Source organism: Salmo salar, chromosome 13 (assembly GCF_965601325.2).
Source record: "Salmo salar chromosome 13, fSalSal1, whole genome shotgun sequence".
Lineage (NCBI taxonomy): Eukaryota > Metazoa > Chordata > Actinopteri > Salmoniformes > Salmonidae > Salmo > Salmo salar.
In genome coordinates this window covers 34,211,036-34,230,964 of record NC_138303.1, presented here as the reverse complement: position 1 = coordinate 34,230,964, position 19,929 = coordinate 34,211,036, and the positions used below count along the sequence as shown (strand labels likewise).

The 19,929-nt window shown below is 41.7% G+C and overlaps 1 protein-coding gene across 4 annotated transcripts in view; it reads left to right on the top strand.

Moving 5' to 3' along the window:
- The window catches only part of LOC106566896 (vitamin D3 receptor A), a 112,645-nt gene that overhangs the window by 59,897 nt on the left and 32,819 nt on the right, over nt 1-19,929 (top strand). Inside the window, exon 1 of one of the 4 annotated variants that reach the window (XM_014135459.3) lies at nt 6,191-6,421. The exons of the other annotated variants lie outside the window; for them this stretch is intronic. The gene's annotated coding sequence lies outside the window, so the exon portion shown is untranslated. Of the gene's footprint in view, nt 1-6,190; nt 6,422-19,929 lie in introns of those variants that run through there. 4 annotated transcript variants of the gene reach the window in all.

The window sequence follows — 19,929 nt, the reverse complement described above, 5'->3', positions numbered from 1 at the left end:
GACTGATGTCTTGAGATGTTGCTTCAATATATCCACATACTTTTCCTCCCTCTGGATGCCATCTATTTTGTGAAGTGCACCAGTCCCTCCTGCAGCAAAGCACACCCACAAAATGATGCTGCCACCCCCGTGCCTCAAGGTTGGGATGGTGTTCCTCGGCTTGCCAGCATCCCCCTTTTTCCTCCAAGCATAACAATGGTCGTTATGGCTAGAGGACATTTCTCCAAAAAGTACGATCTTTGTCCCCATGTGCAGTTGCGCACTGTAGTCTGGACTCGTTTTACTGTGGATATAGATACTCTGGTACCTGTTTATTCCAGCATCTTCATAAGGTCCTTTGCTGTTGTTCTGGGATTTATTTGCACTTTTCGCACCAAAGTACGTTCATCTCTAGGAGACAGAACGCGTCTCCTTCCTGAGCGGTTTGACGGCTGCGTGTTCCAATGGTGTTAATACTTGCGTACTATTGTTTGTACAGATGAACGTGGTACCTTCAGGCGTTTTGGAAATTGCTCCCAAGGATGAACCAGACTTGTGGAGGTCTACAACACACAGGTACACCTCCAATTGACTCAAATGATGTCAATTAGCCTATCAGAAGCTTCTAAAGCCATGACATACTTTTCTGGAATTTTCCAAGCTGTTTAAAGGCACAGTCAACTTAGTGTATGTAAACTTCTGACCCACTGGAATTGTAATACAGTGAAATAATCTGTCTGTAAACAATTGTTGGAAAAATGACTTATCATGCACAAAGTAGATGACCTAACCGACTTGCCAAAACTACAGTTTGTTAACAAGAAATTTGTGGAGTGGTTGAAAAACGAGTTTTAATGACTCCAACCTAAGTGTATGTAAACTTCCGACTTCAACTCTGTGTAATATCAGAAATTAGTACTGAATGTTGCTGATTCCTTCCTGCCTCTTCTCTTTCTGGAAGCTTTTTAGAAGTGAAGTGATGGAATGTAAGTTCTTTACATCTTTAGTCTGTCTCTCCATGGATAGAAGCTCTGCAGATTTAGTTTTTAAACTTACATTTTAAGCTTTTCATTCCCCAAAGCAAGCTTTTCCTCTCCCTACCGCTCACTTGGCACAGTTTCACTGCATTTGTGAGACTCATCTATTTTTATTCAGTTTATCAATACATAATCAAAACTCTGCACCTCAACCTCTGCATGCTTACCTCCCTATTCCTCCCCATCTGAAATGGGCTCCACAGCAATACTCCTGGAAAGAGTAACCTTGTGTCAGCGTCACCCCACCACTCCAGCTCCAAACCGCTATTTGAGAAAATATGATTGATAGAAAAATGATTTATGACGAAGCCAAAGTGTCAAATGCCAAGGTCTCCAGAAGACTACTGTAGGCATGGACATGTAGGACCACTCAGTTCTCTGGGTCCTCATGCTAACCCAAATGCAGCCTACAGGATACAATGTGAATCTTATATCAATGAAATAACTATTCTGTTTTCTACCATATTTTCATTGAATAAGACCTACAGTGCCTTAAAAGTATTCGCAGCTCTTGACTTTTTGTTTGTTTTACAGCCTGAATTTAAAATTGATTGATGTGTTTTTGTCATTGGCCTATACACAATACCCCATAATGTGAAAGTGGAATTATGAATTATTATTTTTTACAAATGAGTTAAAAATGAAAGGCTGAAATATCTTCAGTCAATAAGCATTCAACCCCTTTGTTATGGCAAGCCTGAGTAAAAATGTGCTTTGTTATGGCAAGTAGGTCACAAGATGCATGGACTTACTGTGTGCAACAGTGTTTAACATGGTTTTTGTATGACTACCTCATCTCTGTACACCACACATAGTTATTTGTAAAGTTCTTCAGTCGAGCAGTGAATTTCAAACACAGATTCAACCACAACAACCAGCGAGGTTTTCCAAGGCCTCGCAAAGAAGGGTCCGTATTGGTAGATGGGTAGGGGAAAAAAGCAGACATTCAATATCTCTTTGAGCATGGTGAAGTTATTAATTACACGTTGGATGGTGTCAATACAAAAATATATATTTTTCTGACTACTTTGCCGGTAAGGGATTTCACTGAGGCCAATGGTGACTTTAAAACAGTTTGAGTTTAATGGCAGTGAAAACTGAGGATGGATCAACAACATTGTACTTACTCCACAATACTAACCTAACTGACAGAGTGAAAAGAAGGAATCCTGTACAGCAGGTATTCCCAAACTGGGGTAGGGGGTAGGCGTGCATTCTTGGCTTTTCTTTCCGTCACATTTTCAAACAGTACATTTTATGTTTTCCAACGGGGCTATACATTTGGGTGAGGTTTTTTTTCTCGCCGGAGTAGCCTCTTTTCACTGCCAAAAATAAAATCAAACCAAAAGCAACAGATACCATTAATAAGAAGGGGCTAGAAGAGTCTTACTGTATATGGTGAGCTACCGAGTGGCTAGGACAGGCAAGCTACATACTATTGTGGAGGGCTTAATTCTTCCTGCTGCTGGGACAATGCTGGGTGAAAAGGCCCAAAAAACTATGCAGACAATTCCTTCATCAAACACTTTCATGATGCGTCAGTGACATGGTAGGAGATGTTTTGAAACAATTACTGCTTTGCATATAAGTCAGTGAATTATGTTACAGCTGGATGAGTCAACAGACATGGCCGGCCTGGCACAGCTTCTGGTATATGTCCGTTACGTTTATGGGGGGGGGGGGGGGGGGGTCAATTTAGGAACACATCCTCTTCTGCAAACCACTGGAAACCAGGACAACATGAGAGGATATTTTTAAAGTACTGGACAGATTTGTGACATCAAATGGACTTTGGTGGTCAAGATGTGGTATCTGTACTGATGGCGCAAAAGCCATGACAGGGAGACATAGTGGAGTGATGGCGCGCATTCAAGCAGTTGCTCCCGACGCCACTTGGGTACACTGCAGCATCCACCGAGAGGCTCTTGCTGCCAAGGGAATGCTTGAAAGATGTTTTGGACACTACAGTGAAAATGGTAAACTTTTTTAAAGCAAGGCCCCTGAACTCTTGTGTATTTTCTGCATTATGCAATATGGGCAGCGACCATGTAATGTTTTTACAACATACAGAAGTGCGCTGGTTATCAAGGGGCAAAGTATTGACACGTTTTTTAAAAATTGAGACGAGCTTAAAGTTTTGTTTACTGACCATAATTTTCACTTGTCTGACCGCTTGCATGATGACGAGTTTCTCACACGACTGGCCTATCTGGGTGATGTTTTTTCTCACCTGAATGATCTGAATCTAGGATTACAGGGACTCTCTGCAACTATATTCAATGTGCGGGACAAAATTGAGGCTATGATTAAGAAGTTTGAGCTCTTTTTCTGTCTGCATTAACAAGGACAGCACACAGGTCTTTACATCATTGTATGATTTGTTTTGTGTGCAAATGAACTCAAGCTTACGGATAATGCCAAATGTGATATAGCGAAGCACTGAAGCATGATTCATCACTCCAGAGAACACGTTTCCATTGCTCCAGAGTCCAATGGCGGCAAGCTTTACACCACTCCAGCCAATGCTTTGCATTGCGCATGCTGATCTTAGGCTTGTGTGCTGCTGCTCGGCCATGGAAACCCATTTCATGAAGCTGACGTTGCTTCCAGAGGCGAGTTTGGAACTTGGTAGTGAGTGTTGCAACTCAGGACAGACACGCTTCAGCAACCGCGCTGCAGCCCTCAGCATTTCAATTCTGTGAGCTTGTGTGGCCTACCACTTTGCGGCTGAACCGTTGTTGCTCCTAGACATTTCAACTTCACAATAACAACGTTGAAGTTGACATTTTTAAATGGTTGGGTAGGGTTTAAGTGTAGGGACGTACCAAGGTTCCCAGATGGCACTAACCCTCGGTGAACAGCGTCAAGTACTCATACCGCTAGTTACCGCTAGTTAGCTGGCTAGCAAGCACTCATCATGGAAATGGCGGTGATGAAACGTGATTTTGGACCAGTCCCTGACAAGTGACAATCCATACACCAAAATGTTGCTTCAAAGTGCTATTGTAACCTGCTATGTTTTTTTGTGTCTCTGAAAATATTTGAATGACAGAGCTTGAGGAATACCCTTTGCAAAGATCAAATATAACGCACGAGATTTTGCGGCCTTCACGAAAGGGCTGTAGTCAACGTTACCACAGAGATGAACGTTTAGCACGGCACTTGCTTTACATTTAGGCATAGCATCCATGGTTTGCTACGACACCCCAAACCCTACCATGACACCCCACACCCTACCATGACACTTCACGTAACTGTATATAGCCAGTGCACATTTTTTGGCACTTTGTTGAGCTGTCAAGCTTCTATTGACTCGGCACGCACCGTAGAAGCACCAACAGTTCGTTTGCAGTAGTTCACTCCTCTTCGACTGTGGTGATGTGCAGTTCGAACGATTCGTTCGTTTTGAACGACTCTCTTTACTGACTCGAGAATCCTAATTCGTTTTTCAGAGTGACTTGTTCATTTTCGTCGTTTGTCTGACCTGCTGGCGAGCAATGCATTCCGCCAAAAGTCGTTCACAATCCAGTCCAGTTGCGGCCACTACTAGACCTAGCAATCAACAAATGTGCATTGTTTGAAAGTACACTTTTACAAGTGTCAGTCACATGACAGCTCCAATAAGCCCTTTATGGCAGAGATATGTATATAATGATATGGTCATGTCTCCGCCCTAACAATGGGAGTCATTGGCGGGAAGGCAGGCGACAAGTTTGTCCAAAATAATCCCATAGAAACGTATTGAGCTTATTTTGGGCAGATTTTGGCGAGAATGAAAGCACTTGCTTCGCCTATTCCTCTGCTTGTGGTGAACGAGAGGCTTGTAGAATCATGACTCTTTCGAGTTTTCAGTTCATTGTTCGCCATTAAGGGGTCCTCCATGCTCTGGGCATTAGTAACTCAAATTAACGAAATTAGTCAAAAGATTTGTTATGACTGAAGGAGTCTCAGATCAGTCAGGAAAAAGAGCCAAACTTCCCATCACTATCTGACTGGTGTAGTTGTGTTTGATGATAGTGTCCAACCAAGGCAAGATGGGTTTATAGTCATGTAAAGAGCGTGCTCTTCAGGAAAAATTATCGAATTTAAAAGAAATATAATTTAAGACAGCGTTTTCTACATCTTATGTAGGTTATTTTTGGTGGATTAAACGCAGACACAAATACATCCATAAAAGGCTAATATTAGCCTATTTTGTGTTTGTTAGTCTACTGATAAATCGGTCGGGCTATAGTTGAGATGAGCAAGATGCAAGTCTGCACTCACACAGTCACACACAGTATCTGCACATGGGTTTGCTTCACGCTCTTCAGTGTAGTAGCCACAGGACCAAAACAGTGGAGAAATTGAGCCTCACTCTTCAACACTCTTAGTTGTTGCGGAAATTGACCCACTATGCTGTTTACTTTCTACATCACTGAGTCGACCTTTTTTAAAAGGTTTTTTTGTTGAGTGGCTGAAGTGAAGATGAATGTGTTCTTAATCATACATCTCATCAAGTTGCCTGTAGGGCTATTACTGCCATATTAAGCATATTTTATTTCAGAAGGCTAATATGTTTGTTTGGCTTGGTGCCTTTTTTCGCTTAACGGGAAATTTTGGCAGAGTGCAAAGCTCAGATCTAAATCTGTTACCCTTTTAAACCAAGTAAACCTCGGAATGTTCTTGTTGGGTCCACCCCATTAGACAGAGTTGAGGTCTTTGCTGTACAGAGAATGTGACGTTGGGGAGTTTCACAAGTATGTTTATAGAGACTCATCACCTGATTGTATCTTTTGAAGTGCATATCCTCTGCCATGTCTCGTCTTGAGATGATGTGCAATCCCCTACACTTTCCATCATCTGTTTTGTTTTTCTAGTTCAGTACTGTAATAAAATATAAACCTTCCTTTTGATTGAAGTCAAGTACCTACTCTTGATTTAAAGGCTTGTCGCTTAACTGTTGCGGTTTCACTACATAGCCTTCCTTTGCCAATGGCCATTTATTTAGATTAATGGAATTACATGGCAGAGTTTTATGAGCATACATTTGTACAGTCTCCCTATGTTATTAGCACATTTGTCGTCCTAGTCTCCTATGTGGGGGTAAAAGTGGGCCTCTCTTCTCCATGCCAGTTCTGGAGTTTGCCCTGCTGACCACATGAGTATGTTAAACATTAGCTATCACCACTCACCTCTCTGACTTCACTATTGAACAGGTATAGACCGAGACATTACTGCAGCTGAGGGGAAAGAATGAGAGCGGGAGAGGGTGAATAAGAAAGCCACTAAAAGGAGAACGAGGACAAGGGAGAGAGGAGAAGACAGGGATTTTCTCTCTGACCTTGGGGTATTTTGTCTGGAGCCTGTCTGTATTTTCTAATTCAGAGGAAATGGATCCACAGACCCCTCTCTGAGTTGCTCAGGTCAGTGATGCTTTATCTTACCCCGTTTGACGAAGTCTGACTGGCTTATCAATACTATGTTTATAGTATACGGTACAAAAATATAAACATGCAACAATTTCTAAGATTTTACTGAGTTACAGTTCATATAAGGAAATGTCAATTCAAATGAATTCATTAGGCCCTAATCTAATGAATTTAATTTGACTGGGAATACACATATGCATCGGTTTGTCACAGATACCTTAACAAAAAAAGGTAGGGCCGTGGATCAGATAAACAGTTAGTATCTGGTGTGACCACCATTTGCCTCATGCAGTGCGACACATCTACTTTGCATAGTTGATCAGGCTGTTGATTGTGGCCTGTGAATGTTGTTTCACTCTTCATTGGCTGTGCGAAGCTGCTGGATATTGGCGGAAACTGGAACACCCTGTTGAACAGGTCAATCCAGAGCACCCCAAACATGCTCAATGGGGGACATGTCTGAGAATGCAGGCCATGGACGAACAGGGACATTTTCAGCTTCCAGTAATTGTGTACATATCCTTATGACATGTGGCCGTGCATTATCATACTGAAACATGAGGTGATGGCGGCGGATGACTGGCACGACAATGGGCCTCAGGATCTCATCATGGTATCGCTGTGCATTCAAATTGCCATCGACAAAATGCAATTGGGTTTGTTATGCCTGCCCATACCATAACCCCACCGCCACAATGGGGCACTCTGTTCAAAACGTTGACTTAAGCAAACCACTCGCCCACACAACGCCATACGCGTGGTCTGCGGTTGTGAGGCCGGTTGGACGTACTGCCAAATTCTCAAACTACTTTGAAGGCGGCTTATGGTAGAAATTAACATTCAATTATCTGGCAACAGCTCTGGTGGACATTCCTGCAGTCAGCATGCCAAATGCACTCTACCTCAACTTGAGACATCTTGGGCATTGTGTTGTGACACAACTGCACATTTTAGAGTGTGCTTTTATTGCGCAAGGTGCACTTGTGTAATGACACGCTTCTTAATATGCCACACCTGTTGGATGGATTATCTTGGCAAATGAGAAATGCTCATTGACAAGGATGTATGCACGTTTGTGCACAGAATTTGAGAGAAATAAGCTGTTTGTGTGTATGGATAATCTCTGGGATCTTTTATTTCAGCTCATGAAACATGGGACCAACACTTCACATGTTGCATTTATATTTTTGTTCAGTATAGTTTTAGGTTTTCTTGTGGTTTCTGCCTAATAGTGCCTATGTGAGGTGCTCTACCTTTTTTTATTTTGGCAGATTTATTTTTACGCTTTGTCTCTTGAGCAGTTTCTTTGGGAGCTTATCTTGTGTTTGTGCATTGGGCTATTAAACCAGCCTGTTTTAGATGCCCAGCCAATGAATGTGTGAACACAAGCTGTCGCCCAACAAAGACCACCCGGTGAGCGCGCTAGTTGGCAGCTCCACTCGCTGAATGCTTAGTGAGCCCTTCTAGTGCTTGAATATAAGTGCCTAGCTTCTTGGGTTTTAATGGTGATGTTAAATGTGACTCTTCAAGGAAAAGTGATGGTGGCTAAAGTAAAATCTAGTGTATTTTTATCATTGCCGGACATTGCTGCTCCACATTAGCTGTCAGTTCAGGTTATTTGTTCATGGACTGTGGCTGCCTGCTGGGTGTTTCATTGATGTTTGGTTTAGAGGTTGACCGATTTTTTTATTTGTATTATTATTATTTTTTTGTATTTTTTTGTTTGAAATTTTTATTTTTTTTATTTTATGATTTTTCAACGCCGATACCGACTATTGGAGGACCAAAAAAAGCCGACGCCGATTAATCGGCCTTTTTTAAAATTGTGTATTTATTTGTAATAATTACAATTACAACAATACTGAATGAACAGTTATTTTAACTTAATATAATACATCAATAAAATCAATTTAGCCTCAAATAAATAATGAAACATGTTCAATGTGGTTTAAATAATGCAAAAACAAAGTGTTGGAGAAGAAAGTAAAAGTGCAATATGTGCCATGTAAGAAAGCTAACGTTTAAGTGCCTTGCTCAGAACATGGGAACATATGAAAGCTGGTGGTTCCTTTTAACATGAGTCTTCAATATTCCCAGGTAAGATGTTTTAGGTTGTAGTTATTATAGGACTATTTCTCTATACGATTTGTATTTCATATACCTTTGACTATTGGATGTTCTTATAGGCACTTTAGTATTGCCAGTGTAACAGTATAGCTTCTGTCCCTCTCCTCGCTCCTACCTGGGCTCAAACCAGGAACACATCGACAACAGCCACCCTCGAAGCAGCGTTACCCATGTAGAGCAAGGGGAACAACTACTCCAAGTCTCAGAGCGAGTGACGTTTGAAACGCTATTAGCGCGCACCCACTAACAAGCTAGCCATTTCACATAGGTTACACCAGCCTAATCTTGGGAGTTGACAGGCTTGAAGTCATAAACCGCAATGCATTGCGAAGAGCTGCTGGCAAAACGCACGAAAGTGCTGTTTGAATAAACGCTTACGAGCCTGCTGGTGCCTACCACCGCTCAGTCAGACTGCTCTATCAAATCATAGACTTAATTATAATATAATAAACACACAGAAATACGAGCCTTAGGTCATTAATATGGTCGAATCTGGAAACTATCATCTCGAAAACAAAACGTTTTTTCATTCAGTGAAATACGGAACCGGTCCGTATTTTATCTAACGGGTGGCATCCCTAAGTCTAAATATCCCTGTTACATTGCACAACCTTCAATGGTATGTCATAATTATGTAAAATTCTGGCAAATTAGTTCGCAACGAGCCAGGCAGTGAACGCAAGAGCAGTGACACATGTTAGCAGGCAATATTAACTAAATATACAGGTTTAAAAATATATACTTGTGTATTGATTTTAAAGAAAGGCATTGATGTTTATGGTTAGGTACATTGGTGCAACGACAGTGCTTTTTTTGCAAATGCGCTTGTTAAATCATCACCCGTTTGTCGTAGGCTGTGATTCGATGAGAAATTAACAGGCACCGCATAGATTTTATGCAACGCAGGACACGTTAGATAAACTAGTAATATCATCAACCATGTGTAGTTAACTAGTGATTATGTTAAGATTGATTGTTTTTTTTTATAAGATAAGTTTAATGCTAGCTAGCAACTTAACTTGGCTTCTTGCTGCCCTCGCGTAACAGGTAGTCAGCCTGCCATGCAGGCTCCTCATGGAGTGCAATGTAAGGCAGGTAGTAACCAGAAGGTTGCAAAAACGAATCCCCCCTGAACAAGGCAGTTAACCCCCGTTCCTAGGCCGTCATTGAAAATAAGAATTTGTTCTTAATCTGACTTGCCTAGTTAAATAAATCTGTGGCCAAAAATACTGATTACCGATTGTTATGAAAACGTGAAATCGGCCCTAATTAATCGGCCGTTCCGATTAATCGGTCGACCTCTAGTTTGGTTCTATACTGTAATTCCATAATTGACAGAATTCTATTGATCTTTGCTGGATCTCCACTCAGCAGATGAGTTTTCTCACTTGGGTTGAAATCTGACATGAAGAGACCCCACATGACTTTCCAGTCTAGGTGGCATTGTTGTTCCCCACAGGAGGGAGGAACACTTTACTACGACATAGGCCTACTTTTGTATTTTGGCAAATCCCTGTCAGGTGTTTTGTTTAACATACAGTGCCTAGTGAAAGTCTACACACCCCTTGCACAGTCTTCACATTTTGCAGTTTGAAATTAGGATTAATTGGGATTTTGTGGTTCTTCATTTGGATTTTTTTTAATTTGGATTTTTTTCCTAACGATCTACACAATCTACCTCACATTTTTTTACGTACTTTTTTTTTGAAAAAAAGACCCCCAGCAATAAAAGATTGATTGTGTACAGTACCAGTCAAAAGTTTGGACACACCTACTCATTCAAGGTTTTCCTTTTATTTTTTACTATTTTCTACATTATAGAACAATAGTGAAGACAGCAATACTATGAAACTATGAAAAAACACATGGAATCATGTAACCAAAAAAGTGTTCAACAAATCAAAATATATTTGAGATTCTTCAAAGTAGCCACGCTTTTTCTTGACATCTTTGCACACTTTTGGCATTCTCTCAACCAGCTTCATAAGGAATGCATTTCAATTAACAGGTGTGCCTTATTAAAAGTACATTTGTTGAATTACTTTCCTTAATGCGTTTGAGCCAATCAGCTGTGTTGTGACAAGGTAGGGGTGGTATACAGAAGATAGCCCTATTTGGTAAAAGACCAAGTCCATATTATGGCAAGAACAGCTCAAATAAGCAAGGAGAAACAACAGTCCATCATTACTAAAAGACATGAAGGTCAGTCAATACAGACAATTTCAAGAACTTTGAAAGTTTCTTCAAGTGCAGTCGCAAAAAACGTCAAGCACTATGATGAAACTGGCTCTCATGAGGACCGCCAGAGGTTACTGCACCTCCGATTACAGACCAAATAAATGCTTCAGAGTTCAAGTAACTGACACATCTCAACATCAACTCTTCAGAGTAGATTGCGTGAATCGGACTTCAGTGTTGAATTGCTGCAAAGAAACCACTACATAAGGACACCAATAAGACGAAGAGACTTGCTTGGGCTAAGAACACAAGCAATGGACATTAGACCAGTGGAAATCTGTCCTTTTGGTTTGATGAGTCCAAATGTGAGATTTTTGGTTCCAACTGCCATGTCTTTGTGAGACGCAGAGTAGGTGAACGGATGATCTCATGTGTGGTTCCCACCGTGAAGCAGGGAGGAGGATGTGTGATGGTGTCGGGGTGCTTTGCTGGTAACACTGTCTGATTTATTTAGAATGCAAGGCATTCTTAACCAGCATGGCTACCACAGCATTCTGCAGCGATACACCATCCTGCCTGTCCTTCATCCCAAATATCTCCAAGCCTTATGAGCTCTTTTCTATGCTATATAAACAAATATTTGGGTTGAAGAACAGGTGGAAACACGTGAGGTTTGCCAGACTTTTACAGGATTGCACAGGCGTTATAACAGCAAAAACAAGTTTGTTTTAAATTTGTCCTGGTCTAGGATAACTTAAGATTGATGTATATTATTAGTCCGAATGTTGTTATGCTATGGCTACCCTCCTGGCAGATGTGATTTGGAACGAATATAATTTAAATAGATAATATAAACACATTTATTATGGGGCTATGAGAAGATAAAGGATGTATACAGTTGAAATGGTCAAGTTGTCCTAGGTTCCACACTACAGTATCTTTATTTAAAAACCTCAGCCTTTTTTGGGGGTACTAAGATAACATACAGTATGGAATTGTTTTAAGATAGTCACACCATGGATCATTTAGGTATTTGATTTTGAATTTTAGGACCCCTTTATGTTTTTTATTTTATTTATTATTTTAAAAACATTTAAATTGGCCTTTAGTACTATAGCCCATAGAAACGCATTGAATTACACGTTCATAAATTGCTAAAAAGACAGTAAAAAAATAAATAGAAGGAATATGTTTTTGAAGTGTCTGTCCTATATCTAGGAGATATGAGGCTCAGGATTTGTTATTTTTTTGTTGACACATTTAACTCCTTTTTTGGGGGGGGGGGGGCACAAAAACCCTAACCCAATGGGTTACCTTGAGGTGACACTTGTGGGGGTCGTAGAGAACAACGGAGAACACTGTTCGTGAGTCTCCCCTTTCCATGGGGAGGTCATATTAGTTTGACGCTCAAATGGTTCAGTCACTACAGACCGAAGTTGGCACAGCATTACCAACTTCAGACGAGTCCTGTGACACTTGCGGGGGTTGTAAAGCAAAACGTAGAACACCACCGTGTGGTCATATTAGTTTGTAGACCAAACCGTACAGATGTTTTCGTGAGAAGACCGATTTTTGGGATGTCTCATGGTCTGACAAACACTGCTGCAGCTTGGCCACGTTCCACTGCAGATGCTGTAAAGGATTTCATATTGTTCTGACATGCAGTGGGTTAGGTGTTTGTCACCTGGATCCGTTGACTCCGCCCGCTCGCTGCTGATAATTATACACTGGGTTAAACTAATGGTAGACAAAATCAATCAGTAGAGCCAATATAATTACTGGCTTATGAAAACACTTCTCTCAGGAAGCAAAGTTTTTAAAATATATTTTTGTTGTGCTCTTAAAGATCTATGCTCCCCCAATCTTTCTATCCCAGGTCCTCATTTAAAAAAACAGCCCGAGCTATAGGTTGGCGACCCGGGTGATTTTAAAAGGATTGTCCTAGAAAAATAATTTAATTTGTTAACTTTGCAGTTGGACTGAATATGTGTGGTTTATATATGTGCATGCATATTCACTTCAGTGTACAAAACATTAGGAGCACCTGCTCTTTCCATGATAGACTGACCAGGTGAATCCAGGTGAATGCTATTATCCCTTATTGATGTCACTTGTTAAATCCACTTCAATCAGTGTGGATGAAGGGGGAGAGACAGGTTAAAGAAGGATTTTTAAACCTTGTGACGTGGACTGTGTGCTATTCAGAGGGTGAATGGGCAAGACAACAGATTTTAGTGCCTTGAAAGGACTGGACTGATATGCCAACCCTTAGGGGTGATTATCAGAATGGGACTAAGTGAACCAAAAATGTTGTCAGTCAATCCTGCCTGAGTAAGATGGCTCACATCAGTCTTACTAGGAGTAACAAAATGGCTTGCTGCTCTAAAGGGGAGTTCATCTCCCTCCAACTCATCACATGCTATGATAACCTGTCAGCCCAACGGGCTATACCATTGGACATGTCTCACGCTAGTTTTAATCCTAAAGGTTAGGTGCCAGTCTGTTTTTGTTAACGGTGTTCTGTGCTTATCTGGGATATCAGAGTTCAGTCAATTTCCACAGAGAGGGACTCTGTCTTTACTGTGTGCTAATCTGATTTGCATTTGTGTGTGGATCCTCTGACTGCTGTTCTCCTCTGAACTTTGAACTATGGCCCTTTCTCAGTTGAGGGAAGGCAAATAGAGGATGGGCTGAATGCACATTTTTGAAAGCTACATACATTACATTTACATTTTAGTCATTTAGCAGATGCTCTTATCCAGAGCGACTTACAGTAGTGAACGCATACATTTCATACATTTTTTTTCTGTGCTGGCCCCCCGTGGGAATACATGCATGCATGCATGCATACATACATACATACATACATACATACATACATACATACATACATACATACATACATACATACATACATACATACATACATACACTACCGTTCAAAAGTTTGGGGTCACTAAGAAATGTCTTTGTTTTTGAAAGAAAAACACATTTTTTTTTGTCCATTTTAAAATAAGATCAAATAGATCTGAAATACAGTGTAGACATTGTTATTGTTGTAGCTGGAAATGGCTGATTTAGAAGAAAATTATGGAATATCTACATAGGCGTACAGAGGCCCATTATCAGCAACCATCACTCCTGTGTTCCAATGGCACGTTGCGTTAGCTAATCGAAATTGATCATTTTAAAAGGCTAATTGATCATTAGAAAACCATTTTGCTGTTAGGTTAACACAGCTGGAAACTGTTGTGCCAATTAAAGAAGCAATAAAACTGGCCTTTAGACTAGTTGAGTATCTGGAGCATCAGCATTTGTGGGTTCGATTACAGGCTCAAAATGGCCAGAAACAAAGAAGTCGCATCTTCACTGTTGACGTTGAGACTGGTGTTTTTGCAGGTACTATTTAATGAAGCTGCCAGTTGAGGACTTGAGGTGTCTGTTTCTCAAACTAGACACTCTAATGTAATTGTCCTCTTGCGCAGTTGTGCACCGGGGCCTCCCACTCTCTCTATTCTGGTTAGCGCCAGTTTGCGCTGTTCTGTGAAGGGAGTAGTACACAGCATTGTACGAGATCTTCAGTTTCTTGGCAATTTCTCGCATGGAATAGCCTTCATTTCTCAGAACAAGAATAGACTGACGAGTTTCAGTAGAAAGTTATTTGTTTCTGGCTATTTTGAGTCTATAATCGAACCCACAAATGCTGATGATCCAGTTACTCAACTAGTCTCACTTTTGTCAGCCTGCCAACACGGACGTCTTATTAATTTCCAGCCAATGGCGAAAACAAGGTCTAAAGTTCAGAGTGGCTCCAGTAGTTTGGATCTATCCCCCAGGGATAATGCAGACTTTCATTAGTATATCTGTTTGTACAGCTGGGCATGTGTTGAACCCTGCCCACTGTGCCCATGGCTAAACAACCATGTCTCTGCTCCAAAAGTGCCCAGGATTGATGACATGGCCTGTGTGCTAGGTTCTGCACGATTAATCTATTTCAGATCGAAATTGCAGTATTGACATGTGCAATATCCATATCACGAGGCTATGATTTTCTTTGACACTCCGTTAAAGCTGCAATATGTAACTTTTTGGGCAACCTGAACAAATGTACATAGAAATGTGTTATAGATCTGTCATTCTCATTGAAAGCAAGTATAAGAAGCGTATAAGAATCTGTTCTTAGTGCGTTATTTCTATGCTTCCCGTTCTTTAGTTTTTGCATCTTTTACTTTGGGTTTTGTACACCAGCTTCAATCAGTGTAAACTACAATATTTTGGTTTATGGGCTCGGTATTTCACAGCAGTTTAGATGGTACAATGATTCTATACACTATACCTGCTTGTTTTGTCTCAAAGTAAAATTAAGCTAACTATTACAATTTTAGCAACCAGGAAATGGCAGAGGTATTTCTGCGTAGTGCGTCTTTTAATACATCAAAATCTATACTATGGTAACTCCTCCAATGAGATGCGCTGCTAGACTCTGTTCAATCACTCTCTACATGCACAGAGGATGCTGACCAATCACAAGCAGGCTCCGTCACTCTGCATGGCACGCATATGCTGACCAATCACAAGTGTCCCGGCATGTTGGTGAGAGAGAGAGGGCATTGGTCGTGTTGGAAACATGAGTGCTGCTAGTGCTAACGAGAAGTCGATTTGGTTCCAATGAAGGGCGCATCTTCATTGGAATGGCAGTATTTCGGCTACAGGCCGATGTCAACCAAATGCAAGTGTTGCGCTTGATTGATTGCCGATACATTTTCAGGTTCAAGGGAAAAGGGTCTGCAAAAAAATATTTTGCCCACGCTACAGACTGATATATCGGTCCGCTAATACAGGACAAGTAACGGCCCAGTGCTGCAGCACCCTCAGCAACCCTGCTTCCTTTTTCCCGTGCATGTCTCCATCCCAACGCTGTATAACGAAATTAAGGGAGAAGTTGAAACATGTTGCTTTGAATGACTGGACCAGACTACAATGTTTTGGACACAGGCAGCATCTTGCAATCAGTAGGCTACATGTCCCATCGCGCACCAGCGACTGTAGGGGGCCGGGCGCAATGCACTCTGACACGGTAGCCAGGTGTTTCCTCCAACACATTGGTGCGGCTGGCTTCCGTGTTAAGCGGGCATTGTGTCAAGAAGCAGTGCAGCTTGGCTGGGTTGTGTTTTAACCGTGTCTGATGGTATTACTAGGTGTTTGAAAATCGACCTTTGCCTCTCCCGAGTCCGTAAGGGAGTTGCAGTGATGGGACAAGACTAAGCACCAGTTGGATACCATGACATTGGGGAGAAAAAGTGTTTGTTAATATGTAGGTGTAGTAATAATATACAGCCGGTAACAATGTTACAAAAGATTTGGTTCTGTGTTCAGTTAGCACAGTATTTATTCATTTTAGAAGTGATGTTCTCTATCCTGACACTTGTTTTAACCATGTCTGATGGAATTACTAAGTGTTTGAAACTCGCAATTCACAATCACAATATCTGGGGCCCCCCCCCCAAAAAAATCGCAATTAGATATTTTGTCCAAATCATGCACCCTACCGTATGCCACCATGTGTTTTTTTTACCTGACGTGTCACGTGTGTGCAGCTCACCCCGTCTTACCCTCGCCTGCTCTTACCTCAGTAAGAATAGGATGCTGCCCACCTGCTTTCTTTTGTTGGGGCCCTTCAGCTCACTTTCGCCCCTATGACTGTTGCTTTGATAACATGCAAAACAAGGAGGCACAAAATGGTGCATTGAGCTGATCTTTTTTGGAGAGAGTAACTAGTGTGCGGTTTCCCAGACCAATCGGAGCAATGCATCCATGGGGTGCGCGTTATTTGCATTAGCCAATCCTAACAATGCGTGTGTCTTCAGAAGTCCTGGGAAAGGCTTTGGACCCGCTGTTGGATTTTGTTAGTGACTGTTAAGATGGAGGACCCAGCAGGACTATTTAGTTGGTATGGAGCAGCAACCGTTGAGACTGAGTCATAGGTTTTGGGTGCAAAATAAGTGGAATTTATTTGACAGTGCAGGTGAAGACTGGCTCCAGAGTTGAGTATTTAACACATTTAGACATGTAAAGAATTGTTGACAAAAATATTTAGCTCGGAAAAACAAACTTACTTGGCCTACAGCAAGATGACCTTGACACAAGGAATAAGGCAAAACGCCTCAATGGCAGAGCTATAGTAGTAACAGCCTGTTACCTGAATGGGGAGACCGAGGACCCTGTAAGGACCTGCCCCAACCTGGCAGAAACCATGCACATTCTCATTGACAATGATGACACACTTGAATGGTGACGTGATTGAACAATTGACTGCACCTTTAAAGCATTTCAATCTACACAGGACCTTCTAATAAGCCTGTTTGCATGGGCAGGAGTTTCGGCTTGACTGGTGACATCACCCGGTGGTAAATTGGTTTATAGACCAATAACAGACATCCAAACCTCTCTGCCAATAACAGATAGTTTAAAGTTTTCCCCTCCCCACTCAGACCACTCCCAGACAGTCATAGCAAAATTCTTACTTGAGAGTTTTTTTGTTAAAATGTATTTTTGTCCATTTTAAAGGACCGCTATTACGGTAAGATACTTAATTGTTACCAATAAATTATTTGATCTAAAAATGGCTGCATTGGCCATTTAATGCAAACAAAGACGTAATTAGCATAAACATTAGCCTAACATTTTAGATAAACAATGAAACACCCCTTAACTGGGATAAACCAATTACAGAAAGGCACGTAACCTGTGGAATTGTTCGCTCTCATCCAGGGTGGCAGAGCGTTGGGCCAGTAACCAAAAGGTTGCTGGTTTGTATCTCCGAACTGACTAGATTATCAAAAAAGTGTATGTACCCTTGAGCAAGGCACTTAACTGTAATTGCTCCAGTAAATTAAATACAAAGGCTAAACATTTTCTAAATAAATGATTACCAGACTCTGGCGTTTGTTCTTTACATCATACAAAGCATAATATTAGAAGGGTTAGTGATTTTAATGTAGCAAGCAAATGTTTGTACCAAACAATCAGTCCTTTTTGTGTGGAAAGAAATGGAGGGAAATGTTCCGACTTAGCGATGGCTCACAGGCACATCGTCAGTAACTTAACGTGGCTCACATGGCCCCCTCTCCTACAGCTCCCCCATCTTAATGGTTTCTGGGTCGTTTGCTCTGTGTGAGTGTCCGGTTAGATAACGTCAGCACTTTCTTCCCTTTCGTTTGATGTCCTGTAGCTGTGCTGTTCTGTGGAGGCTACTGGTGGTTGGTTGATGTTTCTCAGGTCTGGAGGGACAGACAATGGGAACAACCTGCACTTTCAGTGTAGTGACTGGTGGCAAAATGAATAATTCTGATTATTAGTTATGCCTGCGGCACTGAGTATCAAGGTCTATTGCACAGCAACGTAACATGCAACCAGCCTTTTGCTTCTCTGAGTGAGGCTCCAGGCAGGCAGTCTCTTACTGTCATATGTCTGTGGTGGAACATCAGATTTGTAATGGCAAGAACTCCCAAAGACAAGACGGTCACAGCACTTTAGTGTAGGGCGTCTGACCAGACGAAGACATGGATGCAAGGGTGGCGGATCCTTGTTTCGCACAATCTCCTGACCTGGGTAGATCATATGAAACTTCTGTAGCTTTAGTGTACTTGTTCCATTTGTTTGCATAGGCGCTTCCATCCAGTGAAACTTGCACAGCATGCATTGTTGCTTCACGTGTTGATACAGCTGTCTATTTACTGGGTCTTGTTAGCAGCTGCTCAATGCCTAAATGGTATTGACCGGACTGAGATTTGTGTTCAATGCACAGCATTGTGGGTGGGTGGATCATGTTTAGAAAGAAAGCGATTATCCCCATGTTGTGGAGAGCTCAAAGAGGGAATTGTTTTATGGGACTACTGGTTCTATCCTTCTCAAAATTACAATTAGACCAAGCTACAAGGCAAACAAACAAAAATACAACAGATGTTGAAAGTGCACTCACACTACTGCACAATTAGGAATGTTTGTCCTAGTTTCCATTTAGGTCTCTGTTTGGGGTGTGATGGTGATCAGGAGCCCATGTTTCAGTGATTGCCAGTCTCACATCATTGTGCCAATGTGGGACTAGCCTAGCGTTGGGGCAGCCTGGCCTTTTATTAGGCATTGGTCTTTATGCAACTCTTTGCCAGTCAAGCAACAACCTGATGTTTGCTTCCAGAAATGGAGGCTCCCTTGTCTGTATACATTGTTTTCAGCTTCTTGCTAAGCGTGCAATCATCACTATATTAATGGAAAAACAACTTGTTTTCCGTTTTTCTGCTCTTGCCCTGTCGTGAACCATGGACGAACACACAATGCTCCAACCAACCAGTGCCTTTGTCAGCAGAAATGGATAACAGCTGTTGAATTATTCAAATCTTGGCTAAACCTTGTTGGTTTCTCTAGTACAATGATGAATGTTATGGCCTGTGGTAGTTCTGATTTTGATTTAGCTGTCAATCAACAACCCCCGTTGGTATTATTGAATCCCCCCCCCCAAAAAAATAATATATACACACACACACACACACACACACACACATATATACACATACACACACAGAGTACCAGCCAAAAGTTTGGACAGTGTCTGCCGACCCCTCTTGTCTCAACCTCCAGTATTTATGCTGCAATAGTTTGTGTCGGGGGGCTAGGATCAGTCTGTTATATCTGGAGTTTTTATCCAGTGTCCTGTGTGAATTTAAGTATGCTCCCTCTAATTCTCTCCTCCCCTCGGAAGACCTGAGCCCTGGGACCATGCCTCAGGACTATCTGGCCTGATTACTCCTTGCTGTCCCCAGTCCACCTGGTCGTGCTGCTGCTCTAGTTTCAACTGTTCTGCCTGCAGCTATGGAACCCTGACCTGTTCACCGGACGTGCTACCTTGTCCTGGACCTGCTGTTTTCAACTCCCTCTCTCTACCGCACCTGCTGTCTCGAACTCTGAATGCTCGGCTATGAAAAGCCAAGTGACATTTACTCCTGAGGTGCTGACCTGTTGCACCCTCTACAACCACCGTGATTATTATTATTATTTGACCCTGCTGGTCATCTATGAACGTTTGAACATCTTGGCCATGTTCTGTTATAATCTCAACCCGGCACAGCCAGAAGAGGACTGGCCACCCCTCATTGCCTGGTTCCTCTCTAGGTTTCTTCCTAGGTTCTGGCCTTTCTAGG